Source organism: Triturus cristatus, chromosome 5_2 (genome assembly GCF_964204655.1).
Source record: "Triturus cristatus chromosome 5_2, aTriCri1.1, whole genome shotgun sequence".
Taxonomy (NCBI): Eukaryota; Metazoa; Chordata; class Amphibia; order Caudata; family Salamandridae; genus Triturus; species Triturus cristatus.
In genome coordinates this window covers 547,918,218-547,939,019 of record NC_140588.1, presented here as the reverse complement: position 1 = coordinate 547,939,019, position 20,802 = coordinate 547,918,218, and the positions used below count along the sequence as shown (strand labels likewise).

The window sequence follows — 20,802 nt, the reverse complement described above, 5'->3', positions numbered from 1 at the left end:
AGGGCTGAGCACCTGGAAGGCTGCTCCTGGTGGGGCTAATTACCTGTTGAATACCTGCTCTATACTGGCTTATTTACATCTGATCTACATCTTGTAATCAACCTCAATAAATCTACATGAAACTACATCCTGGATCCTGGCTTGAATACTACATACTTCACGCTGTCTAGCACTTAATTAACATTAGCGCTAGTGAGGTTTGGATGTCTTCTATGACAGCCGGCAAGATCTCACTCACAATAGGGTTGATGGGTACCATGCTTACAAAATGGCTAGATACCTTGCTGAGGCTGAAGCGACTGGCAGTATAGGATACCTCAGCCGAAACAGCAAAATGAATTGAGCAGCTAACGGCTGGAGAGACAGATCAGCCCAAAGAGTGCTTTTGCCCTGCTCCCTTTGAACCGTTCCAGAGCGAAAGCTTTCTTCTCCCTACAGAGGTGAGTTCTGTCAGAAGGTATGTCGATAAGGGACGGCTGAACATCATCGGAAAACCCCATCGCTCATAGCCAAGCATGGTGACAAATAGCGACACTGGTTCCAATGGCTCTCCTGATGGAATGATTGGTGTCCAAGCCACAACAAACTGTAACTTGGTTGTGTCACAACCATCCTGTAAGCAACTGGCATTAAAGTACCTGAATTGGTGGAAGACAATATACTGTTCTCAAAGGTCCCTGCTTTTGTGATTCCCTATTGGGGTAAGTAGTTGAGTAAGTGTTGGGGCTTGGTGGATTCCTGCACCACCAAACCTTCTGGTGATAGATGCAGAGACAAAGATGTGGGGTGACTGAGACATGTCAGTACTGCCTCTGAATTTGATTTAGGGGGGGGGGGGGGGGGAGGCGTCTTGGAGGCCATCATACAAATTCTCCTCAAGGCAGGGTTGGCCAGTTTCATCACCTGCATTAAAATCATCGTTGGAATGGGTATCAAACAAGGAATGTAAGATATGTGATCTTCCTTGTGGTGGTGGAGTGTCTAGCAGTGCTGGTTGGAAATCAAGAGAAGTCCAGTATGGCCTCAGTTGAGGTTGTAGCAGCGATGACTCAGGACTTGAAGAGCACAATGGTCACCTTACCCTCCGGCGACAATGGAGTTGGCATCAACGCTCCAGGAACTGGCGTAGAGCCGGAGGTTGAGTTCTTTAACCAAAACGATGATCAACCTCGGGAGAGGCTACAGCGGTTTGTAGAGTGGGAACCGGGTAGATATAGACCATCGGACTTGGACCGGCTGACAAGTCATGCAGTGTTTGGCAATGTAGACTTTTACCTCGAGGTGGTGTATGGCCTTAGAGTTCATCGATGTGCAGTCTCTGCAGGCCTTCGTGCCTTGACTAGACCCCAGGAAACACAGGCAATCCTGATGAGCATCTGTCACAGCTTCTGCTGGTATATTTTGTGTTTTATAGAGCGCAAACGTGACCCGTTAGGGTATCAGAGCACTTTACAGGTATAACAAGTTGTTTACAAAGATCAGAATAGGCAATATAACAAATGATTGCAAAAGTAGGGCTAGGCGATCATGCATACAGTTGGGTGAATAACAGGTTATTTACAATATTCGGAACAGGCAATCATGAGAACACTGCAGAGATAAGCTATTTACAAAGAGTAGGAATAGGCGATCAAGGGTAGCCTAGAGGAAGACAGGGCAAGTGACATTGAAATATGAATGATGAGCGAAATACCATGATACAAGAACGCCAGGTTGCTGCAAAAATATCAAGACCGGCTTACACAGGTGAAGTTCAAGTAAGGATCAAAAGCATATCGCTAGGCTGCTGAGCGGTGTTTGCACTGAGTCTTTATGGGAGGAATTTGCCCATTAGGAAAATCTTAGCTACCTTTTTGAATCTTGACAAAGAGGGTATTATTCGGATGTTAGGCGGCAACGAGTTCCATATCCTAGGAGCAGCCCTAGCGAAAGCTCTGCTGTATCTTTTCTTCTTTCGGAAGAGGGGTGGTTTCAACACAAAGTCTCTGGCAGACTGGGAGTTCCTGCTTTCTCCAAATACCACGATTTTCTGAGCATGATATGCAGGAGAATTCGAATGTATCGCTTTGTGTGTCATACAGGCCAATTTGAGTTGGATTCTGGCTTCATATGGAAGCCAGTTCTGCGCCTTCAGGTGCGGTGAGATGTGGTCGAATTGTTTTTAGCCTGATAAGACTCTAGCGGCTGCATTGAGAAAAGTGTTTAAGGGGGCCGTTGAGATCGTGGGTAGGCCAGAGAGGGTTGAGCATCTGTATTCGATCCTAGAGACAACTAATGCCTATACTGCCATTTTTAGGACCGATGTATCTAGGAATCGTTTTAGTTTTTCAGGCAGCTCAGGTGAAACCTGGTATTTTTGGCCAGTGAGTTAATGTGGGCTCACATGTTCAGGTTGGTGTCCAGTGTGATTCCAAATGATTTGGCCGAGTCCACTGCGGTTGGGGTGCAGATCAGCACAGTGATCGACTTGGTCCATTCCAGTATGTTGGTGGTACTTTTAGGAGGGGAACTCAGAACTGTTTATTGTGCATTTAGTTTGAACTGGTTGCTGGCGAGCCGTTGTACAGTCAGCTTTAGAGCCTCATTCATTGATTTGATCTCCTGTAGGGATGAGATTTTGATGTATATCTGTGCGTCATCAGCATACACACGGAAAGAGATGTTGGCCATACGCAGTATTTCAGCTAACAGTTCCCGGTAGAGGTTAAAAAGAGTTGGGGAGAGTTGAACCTTGCGGGACTCCAATCGTTATCGGAGAAGAAGAGGATAGATTTTGATTGACTAAGAATCTATGGGAGCAGTTCCGTAGGAAGGACCTAAACCATTCATGAACGGTTCCCCCTACAACCATCCTATTTTCAAGCTGTTCTAGTAGCTTCTCGGGGTTAACGGTGTTGAACGCAGATCGGTTCAACAGAATTAAGAGACACCTTTTGCCTTGGTCTAGAGCCTTTGAAGGGAGTCATCTACAATATGGAGAATAGTAGTTTCAGTGCTGTGATCTGGCCTGAAACCAGATTGGCATTAGTCTAGCCGGTTGAATTTGGCAATGTGTTGGCTCAGCTGTTGCACACATTTTTCAAGTACTATTCAAGTACTATTGCTAGTAGAGGAATATTGGATATTGGTCTGAAACTGTCCAGTTCAGCGGGATTCAGTGTGGGGTTTTTTAAGATAGCATCAGAGAGCGAGGGAAAGCTTGCAAGTAAGTACACATTGAACAGAGGAAGGAGATAAACATGTGATCACATGCAGTGCTAAATAAGAAATTAAAAATGAAAAAGAAAGTAAAATAGTAGCATGGAATCAGCAGAAAAAAGATACACCTCAGATAATAAAACGTGAGGGTAAATAACAAATGTCCCAAGAGAGGGACAAACATCCCAATAAAGAACAGGCAACAGGCATAGAAAAGAAAACCACTCAATCACGAGCGAGGGGGTGATCCATTGCCCACTCTACAGTATGGCATGCAATGCTACCCGAGACAGTCTGCTGAAGCCAACTGTAGCGATACCACACAATTAGGCAGCATTGGCACAACAGCCAACTAGAAAACGTATAAATAAATGATATTGCTAGACCAACAACATTTATAAATATTCATTATTTTAATTAATTTCGAAATACAATAATCAGGCAAATTCAATTCACTCATAGCAATTTTATTACTGTCCTTTGCTCATCCGATAACCTCAATTTAATCACAGTTGATGATATTTTCTTTGACACATTGCCACCATTGTAGCAATTTGGAGAAATCCTCTGTATATTGCAGTCCATGAAGCGGCTAGTCTTTCCAGCCTGCACTTACAGTTAGTACTGTTTTCAATACACGCCTTCATTAAATCCACTACACAAACTTGCTCATTAAAGGAAATCTGCACTATGCTACCTAGAAAGAAACAAAAGAAAATATTATACATATGCATACTTTGTTATACCTGGAACTAAGGTTTCATTAATGGGAGCCTAAGACTACTGTAACCATATGGATGTGATACATTATTAACCTATTTATGTTCGGATGATTTGTTGATATGTTGCCCAACGGTGCTATAGCGTTTTAAAACAAAAATAAGTTATAAGAGAAAATGAGACAACCACAGCGATATTAATATGATCCTCACATAATAGTAGTGAGTTGAATAACATGGAGGAGATAAAGTAGAAGATAAACCAAATAATACTCCTTTGCAACAAAACAGCATATCATAAAATAAACCAACTGGTGGACCCATGTCAGGAGAAAAATAGATGATGGAAACACGATAGTTGTGTATGTCTTTCAGCAGCAAAGTAGTGCAGTCAAGAAAGGGTTGGGTAGGGAGTACTCTGGAAGAAGGCAGGAGAACAATCAGCTCGATAATAAGTGAGAGAAAACCAGTAAGAAAAGAGATCCAAATTCTAGTTGCACTGCCTGAAAAGGCATGGGCCAATGTGTACTGCTTTATGAATGCTGATTCTAGAAGCAGTGAATCGGCACTTTGCAACTATGTGCCATCCAGATACTTTCAACTTCAATGCCAAGCATAGAGGGGAATAGTTGGTTAGATCCTTATGAAGACTGCAAGCTGCCGGTCCTCAAAGGAAAGCCATTAGTGACTAAACAGCACCGGGGAAATGTAGTCACATCCTCAGGTTCCTCAGAAAACGCATGCTGCAGACTGTAGTACTGCTTTTAGTGGGGCTATGTACGCTTTGTGGAGTCTGAGACTGAACAAGAAATTGAAGTCTTGGTCTGGAAAAAACACTGTCAAATCGCCCCAACACTCACAGTTGAAAATACCCACTCATGGCCTTTGGGTTAATCTGTGTCTGAAGGTAGTCTTTTATAATGAATGGCACCCAAGGATTTATTGCAGTCAATGATGGCTGTTTTGCAGTCAAGGACATCAAGTGAATCCAGGATTGAACTGGTAGAGGGGACTAAGATGATTGAAAGGAGAAGAAATTTGGTTTTCTAAAAATTAGGTTTAGATGGTAGGTGAATATCAAGTTGGGAACATATTTTAAACATTGGGCAAAATGCAAGACATGGCTGGGAGAATCAATCTTAACAAAGACCACCGTATCATCTGAATACTGATGACCTAAGATCTCAGAGTTCTTAAGTATGACTAAGGGACTCACTATGAGTTAGCTGGACTTTGCAGCGGAGATACCGGAGGGCCAGAACGTAAAGTACTACCCGCTGCACACTTACATGAACCTTGATTGGAACTCAGAGACATTCTCAAACATGTTGATACAGTTGTGTTGCAATACAGTTCACTTTTTCTCAGAGAAAAAGATTAACAAGAATGGTTCAATGAGGTAGAATCTGGTATGACGTTTTGCCAACATTCCCAGGAACAGAATCCATGAAGTGCTTGGGAGGTTTAATTTTAGTGAGGATTCTTCCAAGACAAAGTGGAGCCATACCAGGTTTATCTAGCAGTATGGGAGGAAAGGGATTAATCGGTCAAGAACTTAGCAAAGACTCCAATTTGGAAAAAAGGTCTTTAATCCAATAAAGTAGGACAATGGGGGTTTAAGTGTCACTCTACCTACAGCAGACCGTTGATTCAGGAAGCTATTCACTGTGTTGAGTAGAGATTTATTGAGGGTGGATTAAGCAATGGAAAATATTCTTCAGGATAATCTTCTGGCAGTTTCAAGAAGGTCCAGATTGGGATGGGGTGGCAATTTTAATTGCTTTTTCACAGGAATTCAAACATTATTTCCTCAGTCAGACCTTTAGAGAACCAAAAAGCAGAACATTTGTTCTCCTCTTTGGAGGAGCTAAGTTGTCTATAAATTCAGACATACTCACATTAAATCTAGAGGTAGGGTAGGAGGCATTGACATCACAGTGACTTTCTGAAGAGAGTTTGCGGAGAGCCACTGCAATAAAGTTATTACGGTCACAAATTTTGGTGTCTTGAAAGCAGATTAACTCCTTTTTAGATTGATCATCACACAATAAAACCTTTGGCCAGAGAGACCACAATCAGAACATAATCAGGCCAATATAGGTACTGGGTTTTTCATAGTAAGCAAATCGCCTTCCGAAATAATAAGATCCAAGGTGAGAGGGAATTATTATTTTGGGAGTGTGGTAGACTGATACACTTAAGAAACTCACTCTGGTTAGGTCAAACTACTGTTCTTAGAGAACCACTGCTCAAATTCTAGGAGCTATGGTACAAGCAGCAGGCAGTCCTTAGACAAGTATGTGCTATGTGCAAGCAGTACCAACAATTCCAAAGTAATAACACAAGAACATTTCCATAAATAATCAGCAAAAACACACCAAGATCATTAACCTGAGATCTTAATTTTGAAGGGTTGAGGGCAAAAACAACAAGAAAAAGTAAAATCGCCAACCACCCCACCTACCCCTCCCCCCAACCCAAAAAAACCCCACTGTTTGCGTTTGACCGTGACCTGGGCATGAATTCAGGTCTGCTGTAATGGAGTGTATGTTACTCCAAGGGGGTTGTTTCACTCCAATTTTTTTACCTATGGACTTAGGCCTAGATATCAAAGTCAAAATCTTCCAGCAGGCAAGATCCAAAGTTGTGGCCAACAAAGCTCCCTCAAAAGTCTGTTTCACAGTCATCGAGCTCCCGCAGATGCTGTTGGTTTTGGTGCCAAAAATCTCAATGTGGGACACATCGGCATTTCGTAGCCACCCAGGTATCTACACAGCGTAAATAAATTTGACAACTGGCCTAATCCAAGGTTTTACATTAGAACTAAGTCACTGTTTCAGTAGTCAACATCCTCCAGAGGGGCAAGGCTGGAAGCCGTAGCTGGGCAGGGTCCCAAGAGGTTTGATATAGTCGCTGCGGGGTCCTGCTGAATCAGTTTCAGTGCAGCAAAAGTTTATAGCTGGATAAACCTAATTTATTTTGCTTGGCTTAAGCGTGACCTGTCTGTGCAAGTCTCTGTTCTAGTGTCCCAGTAACTTGAGGTGGAAAAAGGACTAAATCCCAACTTTTTTCAAGGGCTGGAAAAGTTTCTTTTCGTTAGCGATGCAACTCCTAGCTTCTCAGGACAGTCTTCTAGGCACCAGGTCTCTACCCAGCATGCAGATCTCCTGCAGGGAACAGTCCTCTGAGGTCAGTGGGACCTCTTGGAATAACGAGGCAGTTTGCTTTTCTGTCCATGCACACACAGATGATAGGAGGAATACTAGAAATAGCTCTAACCACTGGCAATTGCTCAGGGTAGTATTCTAACCCATTGCTTCTTCTACCCACCATGCCACCTCAGTTTGGACCCAGACATATAGAAATCAGTCTTGACCCTGCAATAATAGAACAGTTCAGCCTGAACTATCAGGCTCTTTCTGAACTGAGACAAGCAACCAAAGACCATCATTAACCAAATTGGGGCTTGTCAATTGAGGGGAGCTTGGTTCAAGTGGCACATTGAGCACAGGACCAACATTTAGACATACCCTTGCCACTTAGGGTGGTACAGCAAACACACAAAAGATGTTGGGAGGGATGCTTGCTATAAATCTAACCACTGGCAATCGCTCAGGTAACATTTCAGCCCGTTGTTTTAAAGATGTTTAGAATGCTGCCCAAGCGATTGTAAGTGTTAATCCCTACCCAACAAGATAAGAATATGAAGATGGTAAACCTTTTAAGGGTATAGGTTCTAGACCAGATTGGAAGTGAGCCATCGTACTGGCACGGCTGCATTTATATAAGGTTTAATAATTGAATACATGAATAGACTTAGTTATGCAAATAATCTCTTTCCATATTGTATCAATAACGCCACCCAGGCTACATTTGCAGAGTGCAAAGAAAGAAGGGTTCTAGAGCGCTCAATTGGGAGTTACTATTTAGTGTTGTTGCAATTAAGTGGGTACGGTGCATACGATGGATGAATAGTCACCCGACATTCATAGATTAGAGACCCAATCTGAGGTTCTATGTACATATATATGTAGTCATCTGGAACACACAAGGACATTTTTTATCACAATTTTATAGCAATAATGTAGGCTTCAATTAGTTTCTTCAATCTTGATCTTAACAAGTTGTTTATTGTAATCTTCAAAATAGCCTTCACAGTAGCAGCAGTCAACATGTGTTTCCTAGTAATCATGACTTCATCAAGGCTACAAATGTTAAAATGGATAACATTAAAGCATTGTCTGATCTCAATCATGATTTTTTTATATAAAAGGCAAGGATAACCACCGCCAGTGACTTTAGCGTATGACCTTTCTAGGAAAGCGCACACGGTGAATTATGTGAGGACAGGTCCCTTTACCATACCTACGGTAATGAAACATTGAAAGACATACTGACCTACGATAACGGAACAATGAGAAAATGGAAAATGTCATAAGGATTAAAGAAAGTCATCCGACCATCTTCCAGAGTGAATCCAAACGTAAAATAGAAGCAAAATAATCCTAATGTGGTCATTAATTAAATGTGACTGTCACAAGATCAGGGCGCATATACTATGTTAACTAGAAGCCGCATGCAGGTGAAGTGCCATAAAGTAGAGTGATATGTATGTCCATATCATAGATACTCCAATTAAACCCAGTTCCTTAGAGTGGCAATAGCCCTCACTACATCTGGGGAAATAATACGTGGCAAATTGAAATCCGTAGTATTGATTGATAAGTAAAGTACTTTTGAGCACAAGTATCGGGTGCAACAGTAGACCCAAGTGTATAATACACACCCAGAGCGGTAAAACGCTGGATATAGCGATATGTAAAGTACGATTCCTTTGTAGCGTAGGTAAAATAAGCAGATTTATCTAGAAACAACCAAAGTATTGGAAGTTATATTCTAAGTGTCTACAAAATAATAAATCAGTAAACCTTATTATACTGAGTAAGTTGAACATAATTGTAACTCACCACGATTCAAGGGATTCCACTGTGCGAGTTTGCAGTATGTAAAGCTCCTATTGTTGCTGGTGCCTTTTAAATACTATGGAGTTCATCGGATGACTATCTTTGATCCTAATTACATTTTCCGTTATTTTTCATTTTCTGATTGTGTTTTGTTACCCAGGTCTGTAAGTCTTTCAATAGGTTTCATTTCCCTCAGATGCTAATGGGAGTCTTCGCCACACCTAGGTATCTGTGGGAGACTGATGCATAATCGCTTCCGCGTCAGCCCCACCCTTCCCCTGCCCATTAGTGATTTCAGCACAACATATGGCATGCATAGGTCTCAGATCCAAGTGGACGGTGCAACAAGGTGCAGTATTGGTAGATTCAATGAGCGTCTGGTGGGATTCCTCCCCCAGCAGTCACCTAATTTTGAGGGATGCATTGCTGCAAAACGGAGAGTCTGCCCTTCCCAGAGAGGCCTCTCTTAAACAGATCCCTATCCCTGCTTATGGATCGCGGGTGCACTGCGATCCACAAACAGGGATCTCACTAAACCCCAGCAATCTCATGTTTTTGTTGGGATCAGCTCTTCAGATATGAGTCAATAAACCCCTGTCCCCATGGTGGCTAGTGCCTGCATGAGTGCAATTAACAGAAAGGCAAGCAAGCGTTTGCAGGCGGCAATCAAAAATCTGCATTGGAAATGTCAACATGCATCGGCTAAAAGATTTTTAATCAGCTGCTTACAAAATTTACAAATGGAAAATGGTGGAGCCAAAAGACTGGAGACCTCAGTTCTGGGTCAGCGCTCTAGTGTTTCCCACGCGCGTGAGAGCCTGCAGACAAATGCGCTGTTCCGGTAAGGAACAGAGCTCTTCAACTGTGACGCGAGGCGCGTAGCGTCTCGATTTTGAGATTGTCGGAGGAGGAGAATTCCCTGACGCATTTTTGGGAAAAGCGTCTCGTCTCAATTTTAAATTGGCTGAGTAGTGTCACTGTATTCCACGAGTCTAGAGTAGCGGCAATATTATCGCATGCGCAACGTAAGACTTTCTCAAACCAGGAAGAGGCTTCCAGTCTTCTTAGTGAAAACGCGCATAAAAAAGGCTTTAGACTCATTTTCTTTTGCGCGCAGTATCTTCTTTGAAGTTCCGTTTAGGCTATTCTTTTGGAGTAATTCATTTTCTTGTGCTAAGGTTCTACACAAGAAAAGTCACCATTCTATGAGAAAAAAGATCGGATTGTTAAGCCTGCATCTAGAGGATTGACCAGCAGGAAGACAAGGTACCATTGCTTTTTGAATTTGTCTAACATTTTGCTGAAGTGACAATCTTTTTTCTTGAAGAAAAGATTTTGGCACAATAGGATTGAGAATAGACTATTGAGGTTATTCGACAAAATTCTTACTAAGAAAAGATTCCAAGAACTAACTAATACGAAGGAATTATCTTCAGTTAGAGAGAAGCAAAGGCCTTGGACCGTGGGGTATGAAGGTGTGAGGGAAATATATAATGTTTTAAGGTTAATGTGGTTGAATGTTGTTGCATGATAGTGTTTCTCCCCATGCAGATGCAGCATACCCAGTCCCACGCAGAGTAGCTGAGACGAAGAAGCTTTCCGTGAAGAAACATTCCAAGGCAATCTCTCTTTATCCACTTCCCCTTTCCCCCATGCTGTTGCTCTCACCAGGAGAAGTCTTACTGGTAGGAGTACTAGTGGTGGGGCGTTGGGACCATAGTCGACTCCTGTGGAATTGGTTGGTCTTCTGACAGATTGAAGTGCCAAGTGCCTTCCATCAGAGTCGAGGATGGCGGAGGGGTTAGACATTAAGGCGTTGGCTGGTATATTAGAAAGTTTGCAGATCCAGCTAACTCATACTGTTGAGGAGAATAAGAGTCTAAAGGAAGTGATAAAAAGGTCCCAACAAGAAACACATATGATTAGACAAAGAATGGACCAATTAGTGGCAGGTTCCTCCCCACTTCCAGGTCAGGAGGCGAACAAAAGAGCAGCTTCAGAAGTAGCCACTCAGGTTATTCACTCAGTCTCCCCTATTGTTCCATTGGCCAATCCAGAAAGATATACAGGGGACCCTCATAAGGCGCAAGTATTCCTCACGCAGTGTTCCTTGCACTTTTTGTGTAGGTCCGTGATATTTGCCGAAGATCAGACCAAAGTCGCTTTCGTGCGGTCTTATTTGAGCGGTGATGCAGCCGCCTGGTCTATGCCCTTAATATCGCGAAATGACCCGGTTTTGTGCGATTTTGAACTATTCAAAAAATAATTTTTGATAGGAGAGCTGCCAATCAAGCGATCAATAATGAATTTAGATTTAAAACAAGGGAACCGAGACCGAGTAGCATATATAGCTCAATTCAATAAGTTAATTGTGGAAACTGAATGGCCAGAGTGTAAGAGGTCAGCCATTTTCTACCGTGGTCTGAAAGACGAGCTAAAGGATGCCTTGGCACAAATTCCAAATAGACCGCAAGATGTTTCCGAGCTTATTGACTTCGTGTTACAAATTGACCATTGTTTATTCGAGAGGAAGTCAGAAAGAAAAAAGGAGTTTCGTTCGTTTGTGCCACAATATGATAGAGCCAAGTCAGAGGTCAGTAAGACTGAATCAGCATCCAGAGAAGAACCAATGCAAATTGGATCCATAAGAGGCCAGTTGACTAAGGAGGAACGTGAAAAAAGAAGAGCAAAGAATGTATGCTTGTACTGTGGTGCTTCCAGACATTTCTTAAAAGATTGTCCCAAAAAATCAAAGTCGAACTCAGAGTTAAAAGACAAATCCCACAAGTAGAAGGGGTTGGCCTGGTGGGATCAGAAAAGGAGTCAACTCCAGAAACTCAATTAGTTGTAAACACGTTACAGTCTGCTGCGCCGCATCTCACAGTGTCTCTTTCAGCCAACTTTGGTTCCACATAAATTCAGAGAGTCTCAGTCACGATCGATTCTGGAGCAACGGGCAATTTCTGTGATCTGAGGTATGCAAAAGAAATTGGAAACCAGGCCTTCAAAAAGAAGCATTTAGAAATTGTCCGGGCAGTCGATGGGTCAAATCTCACATCCGGTCCAATCACTGAAGAAACAAACCATAGAATTAATCGGTTTACAGGGCCATCGTGAATTTTTGATGGACAACTTAATTGATGCTCCTCAATTCCAGTTTATTTTGGGAATGCCCTGGTTAACGGAACACAACCCTAAGATTAATTGGGAGACACGTACCGTGGAGATGACATCAGAATATTGTTCAAGAAATTGCTTCCATAAAAGAACAAGCATTGGAATAGCCAATAGGTCTCGCCTTCGGGACCTTATAAGTGTTTAGTTATGCAGCACAATATCCTTGGTGCAACATCAACTATTGCATGGCTAAACACTTATAAGGTCCCAAAGGCGAGACCTGTTAGCTATGCCAATGCTTGTTTATTTCTTCTCTGTGCCTATCACTAGAGATCTACCACGGTCTTTTGTACAAAGCCTGATCATTGCAGAATGTTAATAGGGCAATGAGCATGATTGCATCCAAGGATAAGACACAAACCAATCACAATGTCCAGTTCGATATATACATTTGGGTTAAGGCCCACACACACCTCGAGACAAGCTGCTTTTACTGACTGACCAGCCTTTATTTCCAGGGTTTGTTTGTCAGCTGTTTCTTGGCTCTCGGACAAGTAACACAGATAAACATCTTAGAGAAACTCACCTATAGTCAGACACAGACATACAGATGCATAAACTTACCGGAATAAATCATATCCACGCACACTGTCGCAGTCGGGTTGACAAAGAGGAAACCGGTACGCAAATGCAACAATAATCTTAAGCACATACAGACTACTACAGACTCACAAATCAGTCCCACCCACAGACTTATCCATCCAAAGACCCATACACTCCAACACATAAATGAATACGCAAACAGACCAGGAAATGGGCATACACATGAATGCATGTGGATACATATGGACACAGACACAATCACAAACACACATCCAGTTACTGGCAACAAGACATAGACACTCACAGGCATATGCAAACCAACGCATGCACATAATTCAAGCACATACGATACATGTGGACAAAGAAAGAAACCAAGAGAGATACACATTCACACATCATATAAATAACCTGACAAACATAGCGGCTGCTTGTCCCGTTCTGCTCGCTCTGTTTGTCGACTTGCTGCCCACTACAGTGCTGAAACAACAGGCGCTAGGAGGCTGCATTATGTAGATTGACTTTACTTGGTGAAACCGTGTGTTCTGGGATACAAGGACCACAGATATCAACAGATTTCAAGCAGGGGAGGAGTGAGCTCATCCCCTTCTCAATTCTTCCTGTGTGTTCTGGTACACAGAGTTCCGGGGCTTGACACAAGTAAGTGAGGCAGGATGGCTGCTCGGATACTTAGGCCCGATAGCTCATCCGCTCCTCAGCCAGCTCTTTGTGTTCCAGTAGATCTGTAATCCAGAGAAGGTGAGCGAGGGGGTGGTGTCAGTGTTGCCTTAGAGTCAATTGCTGTATCGTCCTGTCCAGCCTCTGTGTAAATTCACTCCTGTGCATTATACTAGTTTAACTACACAATGGAGTAATGTGCATAATGTGCCCATAGCATGAAGTGTGCTGTTATTAGAACGCATTGATACAAAATAAACCAGGGAAACACGTGCAGTCCCCTACATTGGACTGGTGTTTGCACAGTCTTTTAAATAGCATTCAATACGAGTCGACGTTCGTAAAACTTGTTACTGCACACAGTTGTATTAGGATGGACGTGGCGCACATGGACTGTGTCTGTGCATTGTACTGCTGATACAGCATCCTATTAGCAAATATTTGACATGCGATATTCTGACAAGTGCCAGAAAAGATAAAGTGCCAGAAAAGGTAACGTAATCTGTGTGTTGTGTGTGTGTTGGCCTCATCACATCACGGCTGGACTACGGAAATTTTCTTTTTCTGGGTGCTAACAAGGCTGTGACCCGTAGATTGAAACTGGTGCAAAATTCTGCTGCAAGACTCCTTTGTAGGATCCCCAGGTTCTCTCCCATCTCAGGCCACCTCCGAGATCTACATAGGTTCAGAATTGAAAAGCGCATCGAATTTAAAGCACCGAGTTATATGTTCAAAATCAAGTAGGGTTTAGCACCCAACTATTTGCACACCCTCGTCTGCCCCTACGTTCCTACTAGTCATCTCCGCTCTGCCTCGCTTGAAAAATTTTCAGTGCCGAGGTTCAAACTTGCCAGAATGGGTTGCAGATCTTTTTCGGTTCTAGGTCCCACTCTTTGGAATTCCATTCCTCTTGCTATACGCAAGGAAACTATGTACACCCAGTTCCGTTGTTCATTAAAAACTTGGTTATTTAATCAATAATTCTTTCTGTTTTTCTGTTTTCATCCAGTACTGTGCAGGCGCCGGGAAACCCTTTTTGGGTAGCTGTCACGCCTTATATATCCAATAAGGAATATGCTACTTACCAGTATGCATCGGTTCTTGGCAAGTAGAGCTGCAGATCTATACACTGTGCATAGATCGCCATCTGGTGTTGGGCCCAGATGTTTGCAGTTTGTTTTTCCTCTTGGAAAGTCTTTGGAAGTCACGAGTTCGGTGACTCCTCCTTTGGTTCGTATTGCGCATGGGCTTCGGCTCCATCCTCAGATTGTTTTTCGCCAGCAGGGAAAGATGGAGCGTAGTAGTAACAGTAAAGAAACCCATGTGTGTTGTATCTAAATAAGATAAACTGGAACAGAGGCGGGTGGGCGTGTATAGATCTGCAGCTCTACATGCCAAGAACAGATGCATACTGGTAAGTAGCATATTCCGTTCGAGGCATATGAGCTGCAGATTATACACTGTGCATAGATTATATAGCAGTACCCAACCCTAGCGGCGACCACCGGCATCCGTTGCAGTTGTTTGGAACAGTGTTTTTAGTACAGCCTGGCCCACACTAGCTTGTTGCTTGGTTTTCACATCTACACAGTAATGTTTTGTGAAAGTGTGCGGTGTTGACCATGTCGCTACTTTGCGGATGTCATCTAGTGGTATGTTTCCTAGAAAAGCCATAGAAGCCCCTATCTTCCTTGTAGAGTGGGCTTTAGGGGGAATAGATAGCGTTCGTTTTGCTTTGTGGTAGCAAATCTGTATGCATTTTACAATCCACCTAGCTATCCCTGATTTAGAAATAGGGTTGCCTTTATGTGGTGGAGAGAAGGAGACAAATAGCTGTTTGGTTTTCCTGAAAGGTTGTGTCCTTTGGATGTAGTAAAGTAAAGCCCTTTTAACATCCAGTGTGTGTAAAGCCCTTTCCGCAACGGTTTGAGGTTGTGAGAAAAAGACTGGTAATTCTACCGACTGGTTTAGATAGAATGGAGAAATGACTTTGGGTAGAAATTTTGGGTTGGTGCGGAGTACAACCTTGTTCTGATGCATCTGGAGAAAAGGTTCCTATATAGTGAGTGCTTGTATTTCACTAACCCTTCTGAGGGAAGTGATGGCCACTAGAAAAGCTGTTTTCCATGTGAGAAATTGGAGCTCACATTTATGAAATGGTTCGAAAGGGGGTCCCATTAACCTTGTGAGAACTATATTTAAGTTCCAGACAGGTGAGGGTGGTACTCTGGGTGGAATTACTCTTTTGAGGCCATCCATAAAGGCCTTGATGGCAGGCACTCTGAAAAGTGATAGGTGCTGCTGGTTCTATAAATAAGCAGCAATTGCAGCGAGGTGTAACCGAATGCAAGTATATGCTAGGTTACACCTTTGTAGATGGAGTAAGTAACATATGATGTGCTGTATGGACACATTTAAAGGATTGATTGTGTTGTTGTGGCAGTAAACAGCAAATCTTTTCCACTTTGCAGCATAGCATGCCCTAGTAGTAGGGCGTCTAGCTTCCCTGATAATATTCAAGGGAAGGTTAAGGTATCCGAATTCTAGGACCTCAGGAGCCAGATCGCAAGGTTGAGCTGAGCTGGGTCCGGGTGCCTGATCTCTCCATGGTTCTGGGTTAGGAGGCATGGTGAGAGGTGTAGCTTTTGGTGTGGTACTACTGAGAGTTCCAGCAGTGTTGTGTACCACGGTTGTCTGGCCCATGTTGGAGCTACTAGGATCAGTGTTAGGGAATGCTGTTGTAGCTTTCGCACCACTAATGGAATTAGTGGGAGAGGTGGAAAAGCGTATGCAAATTTGTTTGACCAGTTCATCCATATCGCATTGCGATTGGACAATGGGTGTGGATATCTGGCGGCGAAGCTTGGGCATTTTTTGTTTTCGTGGGTGGCGAATAGGTCTATGTGTGGATGCCCCCACTTCTGAAAGAACAGGTGAAGAACCTGTGGGTGAAGTTCCCACTCGTGGATCTGCTGCATTTGTCTGCTGAGCAGATCTGCCACGGTGTTTTGGACTCCTGAGACGTGTGGGCCAGGAGAAAGATTTTTTGTGGAATTGCCCATCTCCATATGCTCTGTGCTAATTGAGAGAGCTGTGGAGAGTGTATGCCCCCCTGTTTTTGAATGTAGTACATGGCAGTCATGTTGTCTGTGCGAATAAGGACTGCCTTGCCTGAAATCTGCGTCTGGAAGGATTTTAGGGCGAGGAAGATTGCCAGTAACTCCAGATGGTTGATGTGGAGTAACTTCTGTTGCGGCGTCCATGTGCCCTGTACTGTGAGATGTAACAGATGAGCTCCCCAGCTGGAGAGCGATGCGTCTGTTAGGATTATTTGTGGGACCGTGTCCAGGAACGGTTGACCTCTGGAAAGGTTTGTGGTGTTCCACCACTGCAGAGAGCGATTGGTGCGACCGTCTACCAACACCAGATCTGTCAGTTGCCCCTGGGCCTGGTTCCACTGGCGCGCTAAACACTCTTGGAGTGGACGCATCTGGAGTCTTGCATGGGGCACTATGAAGATGCAAGAGGCCATCATCCCTATCAGTCGCATAAACACTCTTGCTGGGAGAGAGTGTTGACATATGAATTTCTGACGCAGAGCCTGTATATTTGCAATCCTGGCAGGATTGGGATAGGCTATGGCTTTTGAGGTGTCTATGGTGGCACCGAGGTATTGTTTTGTGTGTGATGGTACCAGGTGGGATTTTTGGTGGTTCACCGTGAAACCTAACTGGTGAAATAGTTGGATTGTAGCAGCGGTATGTTGCACACATTGTTTGTAGGACGTGGCTTTTATTAGCCAGTCGTCCAGATACGGGAAGACGTGAATGTGCTGTCTTCTGAGGTGTGCAGCCACTACTGCTAGGCACTTGGTCAATACCCTTGGTGCTGTTACCCCGAACGGGAGCACCTTGAACTGGTAGTGTTGCCCGTCCACCACAAATCTGAGGTACTTTCTGTGAGACTGGTGTACTGGGATGTGAAAGTATGCGTCTTTCAAGTCCAGAGTGGTGAGAAAATCGTTCTGGGAGAGGAGTGGAAGAACCTGTTGAAGGGTTACCATGTGAAAATGGTCTGAATGTATGTAAGTATTTAGAGGTCTGAGATCTAGGATAGGTCGCAGAGTCCCGTCTCTCTTTGGAATCAGAAAGTACAGGGAGTAGACCCCTAAATCTTGTTGATTTATGGGGACCTGCTCTATGGCTTCTTTTTGCAGGAGGGAGATTTCCTCCTGTTTTAGTAACGTAGCATGTTCTTAAGACATAGGGCGTTGCCTGGGTGGAATGTTTGGGGAGGTAGATGTTAATTCTAGGCAATACCCTGAACGAATAATTTGGGTCACCCATCTGTCTGAGGTGATTGTCTCCCAGACGTGAAGGAAATGTTGTTTTCTGCCCCCGACCGGAGTGGAATGGTCTGGAGGGAGCGGGGGAAAGTCATTGGGCAGGAGGTGTGGCAGAACGGGCGGTATTTGTCTTGCCTCTGCCCTTATTATTATTGCCTCTGTATCCGCCTCTTTGATAACCCTTTGTGAAGGTAGATTGAGGAGGGGATTTGTAGGACGTGGATGCAGTATCCGAGGAGTAGCCTCTGCCCGTGCCCCGAAAGGAAGAGCGGCGAAAAGAGCGCCTAGGAGTGTGCGACTGTAGGGCTCCCATGGATTTCGCCGTGTCAGTATCTTTTTTCATCTTTGAGGGCTTCATCAACTTTTGGGCCAAATAGATGATCTTGGTCGAATGGGTGGTTCAATACAGAGGCTTGTACCTCAGGTTTAAAACCTGAAACTCTGAGCCAGGCATGGCGACGGAGAAGGACACTGGTGTTTATGGCCCTGGAGGCTGTATCTGCTGCATCTAGGGCACAGCGTATGGAGGTATTAGTTATTATTTTTCCCTCTTGGATCAATTCATTAGCCCTGTTCTTGTATTTTTCAGGGAGATGGTGCATGATGGCCTCTAACTCATCATAATGCGCCCTGTCGTATCTGGCCAATAGCGCTTGCGTGTTGGCGATACGCCATATGTTGGCGGCTTGTGACGCACTGCGCTTCCCTGACGCGTCTAAGAGCTTGGACTCTTTGTCAGGTGGTGGTGCTTCGCCTGACGCCTGAGAATTTGAGCGCTTCCTAGCTGTAGATACCACTAGGGAATCCAATGGTGCAGGTCCTTTAATGTATGAAGGGTCTGTGGGGGCGGCTTTGTATTTTTTCTCTATACGGGGGTTTAGGACCCTGGCCCTGACTGGGTCTTTAAAAACCTCCAGTGCATGTTTAATTACTCCCTTTAACATAGGTAGAATGGCAGTAGACCTATGTGTATTGTCAAAGGTGTCTAGGAGAAAATCCTCCTCCACTGGGTCAGTATGTAACTCCACCCCGTGGTAGTGTGCCGCCCTTTGTAATAGGTGGTAAAAACCCAAGGAATCTTCAGGTGGGGATGGCCTAGATGGGTAAAGGTCATCCTGTGGGACATCTGGGATGTCCGGATTGTTATAGTCGTCCCATGGGTCTGGAGATCCAGTAGGGGTGGGGTCTTGCGGCACATCTGCTGGATCATAATAAGGGTCTCCTAAATCGTCTGGGACAGGAGACAAGGTTGGGGAGTGATGAGGCAGGGGTGGAGAGGGTGGAGGTGGGGAGGGTGGAGGAGGTGGAGGAGGTGGAGGAGGTGGGGAAGGCACTCAGAAAGGGGAGGTAGCAGTGTCTTTCCTCTTTGGAGGTGGAGGTGGAGCTGGTTTGTCCAAGTGTCTCTTTCTTGAAGACAATGTCAAATGTCCAGTTTTTGGATCCTTGGTGAGTGTCTTTTGGAGAGGATCCGGTGTGAAAAGTTCTTGTGACACTGGTTGTTTGTCGGCGCCAAAGTTTTCGGGGCCGATGGCTTTTTAGGCTTGTCTAAGCCGTGCTTCTTTGGGACCTCCGATTTTTTGGTCTGTGCCGAAGATCGGTGTGGGGAAACTTGGACCCACATCGAGGGCACTTCTTGAAGGGAGTTCTTTCCATCAGCAGAGACCGGAGCCGGAATAGGCCGGAATAGGCCCGAAGGCCGCCGTCGACGACCGAAGAGAAGGTGATTAAGATGATTTATTATCTGAAGGATCTCGATGAGCGAGGATTTTTGCGTCGATCGTTGAACTGGAAAAGTTCGGAACCGGAGCGCGAAGTATTAAATCCGAGCCCGATGGCGGAAAAAAACTATCTGAGGATGGAGCCAAAGCCCATGCGCAATACGAACCAAAGGAGGAATCACCAAACTCGTGACTTCCAAAGACTTTCCAAGAGGAAAAACAAACTGCAAACATCCGGGCCCGACACCAGATGGCGATCTATGCACAGTATACAATCTGCAGCTCATATGCCTCGAACATAAATAAATAAGTAGACGGCCACTGATTATGGGTTGATGTCATTTGTAGAATGTCTTCACCCATGTATTGTTGTTACTGCACCATGTTACCCAGGGTTACACGGCCAAGTGATGTACAGGTATTACCCCACTCTCTTCAGGTAGGTCTATCACAGGTCTGCCAGAGGGAACTGGGCCCATGCCAGATTTTCAGGATTCCACAGAATATGTGCACATACAGTTACTCTAAACAGAACTCATTTATGGAGCTAGTGGTTATCCTGAAACAGTAGCAAGAATCAGGCCCTCCTTGGCACAAGTTGGACACCCTTCCTTTAACAAAAGTTTGGGTGAGATGCATTATTGATTGCAAAGCGGCACTATAAAAGAATCTGTTAGCATGAAATGTAGACTCAAATGAGTGCCCTGCTTGCACCTCCCTCATTGCCGCCCCCACACCAGCTCCTATGCATCCCACCCCTCCTCCGCCAACAAAGGGCGGGGTGTTGAGCCAAAGAGAGAGATGGTTTTCACTAGTTGGTACAATACACAATTGCACATCAAAACAAAAAATACAGTAGCTAGCTACCCCTTCTCTGCCTAGTTCAGTATATTTACACTTAATAAAATGCATTTTCGCTGTGGTCATTTCTGAACCAACACTCACACGTGGGGATTCAGAGTGAGCGTACCTGGAGCAAGGCGGTCTCTCGCATCTCTCCTGGTAGGCGACAGCTGCTCGTCGGGTTGCTGGGGATGCCTTGATCTTCCTGGAATCCCTCAGTGGCTGAGTAATGTGTCGGCGCTGGGGCCAATCCCAGCGCAGCTCCTCCTGGACCTCATTGCCGGGGGACACTTCAGCACTTGTGCCAATCCCTGCGCGGTCCTGCGGAAACGTCGGCGGACTCCGGGCCGCAGCAGTGATTGCGGTGGAGAGGACTGGTTTTTTTTTGGCAAAAGGGATCGTGCAGACACCCGGGCCGCAGCGGTGAAGTCCGCAAGCAGTATTGACGGCTCCTGGGCCGCAGTGGTGTAACTGGCAGCAAGTATTCACGGCTCCAGGGTCACAGCAGTGAAACTGGCACAAAGCATTCACGGCCCCCAGGCCGCAACGGTGAAACTGGCAGAAGGTATTCGAAAGAAACTAAAGAGGATCACACCGGAGCTTGTCTTTATGGGGCCATA

General features: G+C 44.6%; 1 pseudogene across 1 annotated transcript in view; it reads right to left on the bottom strand.

Moving 5' to 3' along the window:
* Positions 1 to 3,592: 3,592 nt before the first annotated feature.
* Positions 3,593 to 20,802, bottom strand: part of LOC146823294 (selenoprotein T2-like) — a 124,025-nt pseudogene continuing 106,815 nt past the window's right edge. Inside the window, exon 6 of the transcript XR_014962161.1 lies at positions 3,593 to 3,895. The product of XR_014962161.1 is annotated as a selenoprotein T2-like (transcript). The remainder of the gene's footprint in view (positions 3,896 to 20,802) is intronic.